The sequence below is a fragment of the Atta colombica genome, unplaced genomic scaffold (genome assembly GCF_001594045.1).
Source record: "Atta colombica isolate Treedump-2 unplaced genomic scaffold, Acol1.0 scaffold156, whole genome shotgun sequence".
Lineage (NCBI taxonomy): Eukaryota > Metazoa > Arthropoda > Insecta > Hymenoptera > Formicidae > Atta > Atta colombica.
In genome coordinates this window covers 16891-22914 of record NW_017259246.1, presented here as the reverse complement: position 1 = coordinate 22914, position 6024 = coordinate 16891, and the positions used below count along the sequence as shown (strand labels likewise).

Genomic DNA, 6024 nt, shown 5'->3' with positions numbered 1-6024 from the left:
GCTACTAAAAGTTTTTTGCTCATACTTGAGTTTTCTATATAATTATTTTGATAGTCCAACAAAATTATTTTTAGATCTGTATCTATACTTACATTTTTAGATACTTTAACAAATTTTTCTATATAATTTTTCTATATTATTGTAAAAGCATATTATAAATTTCTATATTAAAAACTTAAACACGATTTAAATAATGAATCGAATAATGGATCGTATTAAAAGATACGGTAATGTCTTGCGCCAAGTTTTTACACGAGTCGACGAGTTGCCAGCATCCGAGATCATTAAAAATACTCAGAAGTTAGAGTAATCTCAATGGATAACTCGAGGTTTAAATTATATAATTAAAGTGTTTTTATTGTCTACGTGCCTTACAAATGGAGATATCGCGATGCGAAGTCCGAAATGTCAAATTTTTAAGATACATCATCACCGTCCTCGGAAATGTTATCCGTTTCATATTTTAAACGGCAGATAGCATTCGCCTGTTGCGATACTATTTATCTAAGGTTTCGCTAGCATTGTATCAATATATCGATAGAAAGCTAGATCGTTGTTATTCGTAGCATTGCTTCGTGAAAATATATTGCTGTCGTAATGGCTATAGTACAAGTTACATAACGCCTAATGCGTAGCGCATAAGAAAATCAATCAATCTTTATTATTGGGTTGTCCGGAAAGTTCGTGCCGATTTTGAAGGAAAATTGAAACGCAGAAGATTTAAATTTTTAATTTCATTTATTAAATTTAAATCTTTTTGCGGCACGAATTTTCCGGACATCCCAATAGATTTTATATTTTATTTTCTAATATATATAAGTTATACGGGGTCTACAATAGAAGTCGTAGCGGTCGTAGGGTTTTAAGTCGTAGAAAATAATCGATTATTTTTCTCATATTCGTTGGATCACTTTAGTTTCCATACTTTTAATATTTTTGTTTGAAAAAGAGAGAATATATACACGATTCACATTGGGTACACATTTTATTAAGATGCCCCAAATGCTACCTTTCTTTTGACTCTCTACTGCATCTATATAAATATATAAATATAATTTATATTTTTATATTTTTTTTCAATGTTTTCAATGTTCCCTCTTTCGAACCATTAAGTTTCAATCCTGACCTCAGCAAAAAATTAAAAACATCCTCAAAGCCTAGGGGGTCCAAGTTAGTTATCTTATTATTAGTTTCACCTTATTACTAGTTTTAATAGATTTCTTATTAATAATAAGCTGATTCACTATTTTAACAAACTATTTTACTGTGTTTTCATTTTTTTATCAATTCCTTTGATTATTAAGTCTTTGATTATAACTATAAGAGTCTCCACAAAGAGTCTTCGAAAACATACACTTTTTTAAAATCAATATGCAAACTTTGACTACTTTATTTTCTTATCTTCTTCTTTAATGAGGATACCTGATGGACTTACGCGACATTCGATGATACGACGATATCCAATAAGATAATTCGGTTCTAGTTAGCAACATTTTTGTTTCCAGGAAACAAATTCTATATCAAACATCGTATGTTGAATGTCGTACGCTGTATGAATCTATACATAAGTTTCACATACAATGCAACGATAGTGGCATCTGTGATCGCATTCGAGTTACAGTCAACAGTCGAAAGCCGGAATTGATCAGACTCACTCTGATGAAGTTTCTTGAATGGAAAAGTAGAAACACTTTCACCGCATAAGATGCTGAGAGAAATGATTCTCGTTTTCGCGACACTCATTGTGCTTGCCAGTGCCACGATAATTAATCAATATGATTCTAGTAAGTTTATTGTTGAATAAAAACATATAAATATTATTAAAAAATACCCTATAAATTAACCTATTAAAAGAACTTTTAGTTTTTAATAAATCACGTTTAAAATGCGAACTATTTTTGCAACATAATAATTCATTGTTTTTCCTATAATTTTGTAAGTTGACTTATTTATTCACGTAAATATACAGACGAGTTGACGGAAATTTGCTGGATTATAATTGAATAACTAAATGATCAACAGTATTATTATTTCAAACATGCGTAAAAGAAAATTTTCAGATAAAGCGTTATATAAAAGATTTGCAGAAATAATTATTAAATTTGCTTTTAATGTGCTTGAGAGTTATGATCGTTTTTTTGATGTTATTGGAAAAGTTATAGATCTAAGATACTTATTAAAATTAAAATTACTTCTCTTTACGTGAGAAGATTTGTCGATATCATTAAGTACCTTCATGAAACTTTCTCGGTGTTGCATTGTGTTAAAATTTTATTATATAGAATATTCTAAAACATTTGGTTAAAGTTTATCGATTTGTTTTTCTATTTGCACTCTTAAAAACGTTATAATTCTATAAGTATGTGTGAACATTTTTTTTATTCTAAATTTATAAAAGAAAAACAAATAATTCTTTATTTTTAAAACTTAATCGAAAATTAAACATAGTTTAGCTTTAGGATAATTAATGTATTTGAAGAAAATTCTTACGAACATAGAGATAAAAGTAGAAAAAAAATAAAAGAATCTGGTCATAGTTCGTTGTCAAGGCAAATTAAAATATATATCTAAAGAGTATATCTTGTCAATAGACACATACCATATATTAGGTCGTCCGGAAAGTTCGTGCCGCAAAAGATTTAAATATAATAAATGAAATTAAAAATTTAAATCTTCTGCGTTTCAATTTTCCTTCAAAATCGGCACGAACTTTCCGGACAATCCAATACATATTGTACATGTATTCCAAGCTAAATTATACATCTTGTTTTTACTTGATAAATATTGTATTTTCAGATTTCGCTACTGATTCATGTCTGAATAATAAACGTATTTATACAATATCTTTATTTATTTGAATGTTGAAATGTTTTTCCAATGTTTAACTCATAATTAATATGTAACTTGAAATGAAATAAATTTTACATATGCTTGCACAATTTTTCCATAAAATATATTGGCAAAATTTTTACTTCACATATTTTAGAATATTCTGATTTAAATGAGGAACTTTTTGATATATTTTCGATATTTAAAATTCTTCTTATGACATATTATATATACTATATAATATTGGATATATTAATTTCGTCTTGTTATTTTTTCAAAGATTGTACAAGTATTTATCAACAGGAATTATTCGGAATCATGCAAATTGCTGAAATAAAATTTTATCCTTAAAAAGTCAGGCAGATTATTATTTTAATATTATCGTACGAGTGAAACATTGAATGATTATATCGATTGCTTCTCGTGACAGAAATTATAATTAGTGTTTTCATAATTGTCAAATTTTTATCGTCAAATAATAATGTTTAATGACTTCTAATTATTAGAGATATGTGAACGAATGAATATAGTTCTATTATTAATACCTATATATTGTAATTGCTTATAAGAAATATAATTGATACACGATGAAAGTGATAAGCGAAATACTTATACGTTAATTTACAATCGACTTGTTTCACCGTTAGAATTTCAATGCTAATTTAGAAATTTTATGTCGAAAGTAAAAAATAAATATCGTGATTCGTATAAATAAACAAAGTCTTTTCTTTGTATATTCGAAGCGAACAAAATCAACAGGAAAGAACATACTGTACGATCGACCTTTAAAACCAGTTAAAACTGGATTTTCTTTAAAAAGATATTGTACTACTGATATCACTAGACGACAGTTATGCGTAGTGATAACATGTTTATTTCGTGCATTTTCAATGCGAACGTACATACTAGTAAAATATACTTTTCGAATCATATTTTTAGCTTGAACATTTCTTTCGATTTACTGCATATTTAAATGGATTGTTGCATCGCAATAACTGTATATGATTTGAAAAATTACAGTCACATTTATAAAAAATGCATTAAAAAAATTAAAATCACACTGTCATGTTTGCGTGAGTACAATTTACATTCGTCTTATTGTACTATGATTTCTTGCTAACCTACCGGCTCTAGCCATTTTAGCAATAACCTTCAGAATCATAATCATGAAAAGCAAAAGCACGTGTCGTCATCTTTCAATTTGAATAAACTTATATTTTTTTTCTTACATTGAGGAAAATTTATTATTAATGTCGATTTATTGATTGACGTAATTTTCTGTTTTTTTTTTGTGAAATGACATTAATTTAGTACTCTGATAAAAATTACTATCAATATCTGATAAATTAAAAAAAAATTTAATAATTAATCGATCATTACTTATTAGCGCGAATAAACATCGTACAATAATTATATGATACGTTCGTCTTCGTATATTCTACTAATTTCTCTTATTTTACATTCTTACACTGTAATGGGCTCGTTGAAGATCAAGTATTTCAAAATAATCAACTTTATAAAAACTGCATAATTTTTTGTTTTCATTCATCCTCTATTTTTTTTACTCTAATGTGTATATAAACATATTCTTTGAACAAAGAGCATATGATGTATTATTTTAATTAGTTAGTTTAAATAGCTTTTTATGAATAAAATAATCACGTAGTTTGATTAATGTGTGTGTTTATGATTTACGTAATTAAATAATTTGAAATCGAGCTGTGTGAAAACACAACAGGACAAATTATACCCACATTATTCGATAACATAAATTACGATTTATGATTTTAGGCATCCCGTTAGAAGATCACAATCAGATCACGATATCCAACTGCGACGAGTCTGTGTCGGTTAAAACAGGGAACGACTGTCACTATGGAAATGAAATTCATGCCTAACAGAGATATTCAGATTTTGACTAATAATGTGAAAGGGAATTCTTTTTAATGTACTCTATCGTTTATAGGAGTTGATGAAACAAATGCCTGTAATAATATTTACAACGTTGATGGTAGCACGGCCTTGAAGAAAGACAAAGAATATGTATACACAAACAGTTTCCCTATTTTGCTAATATATCTCAGGGTAATCTTGATCTCTACTAAAATTTAATAATTTAAAAGAGGACTCATAATGGCGCATATTTATTAATAATTAAATATATGTGCATAATATACAACGTTAATTTGAGATTAAATTGGAATTTAATCAATTAGAAAAAATTAACATCGAGTTAGATAATTTTGTTGTAATTGGTATCAAATTCCAATCCAATGTCAATCTCTAATCTGATCGGTTTAAGAATAACTTAATAATGATAATATATATCTTCTTTTTAATTATGCGCAATTTGTTTCTTTCGTAACTTGATTTCAACCTGTTACTATAAAAGTTTGTTATAATTTTATTTACAGATTTCCCTAATCGTACGTTATGCATTACAAGAAGGAAATGACAGTTATTTACTTGGATATACTAGCGAAAATTACGAAATAAAGTGCTTTGATTTCGACATATTATAATTAAAAATCATGTAGTCAATGTAACTCTAAGTTTATGTAATTGGCTAATATTATGTAATACTATATTGGAAAATTACTTTATTTTAAAAAATGTAAATGAAATGAAAAATACATTTTTTTTAATAAAATAATTTTCTATTTTTAACCAAAATATAGTGTTTTATTTATTTTACCTATTTTCACACATTAAATTTTAATAATATTTTTGTCAAAGATAAAATTACTAGAGATAAAATTGCATGAATTAACGCAGACACTTTTATAAACAAACTATCAATAAAAAAATTTATTAAACTAATTATTAGCAGCATTAAATTTTTAAATACTTTTATAATTGTTAAATATTTGAAGTTCCTTGTGAAGGAATGACTAATCACGTAGACTATTGTACAATATGAGTAACTTCCACCAATGATTAAATAATATTAAGTATTATAATTATAAGTATTATAATTATATTATATTATTATAAATACTTTTATGATAAGCAACAATACAAGTAATGAATATTTTAATTGAGAATAATCAATGAATTTTGATTTGGCTGATCATCGATAATATCGTAATAACGAGCATATTTCACATGAGGATAATAATCAATCCAAGTTAATCATATTTTCAAATTGCGTCAATTATAAACAGAAAATACATTTTGTTGAAAAATATATGAAAA

General features: G+C 26.4%; 1 pseudogene; it reads left to right on the top strand.

The window, feature by feature from the left end:
* The first annotated feature begins 1705 nt into the window (after nucleotides 1-1705).
* Nucleotides 1706-5325, top strand: LOC108685767 (annotated as a pseudogene).
* The last annotated feature ends 699 nt before the right edge of the window (nucleotides 5326-6024 follow it).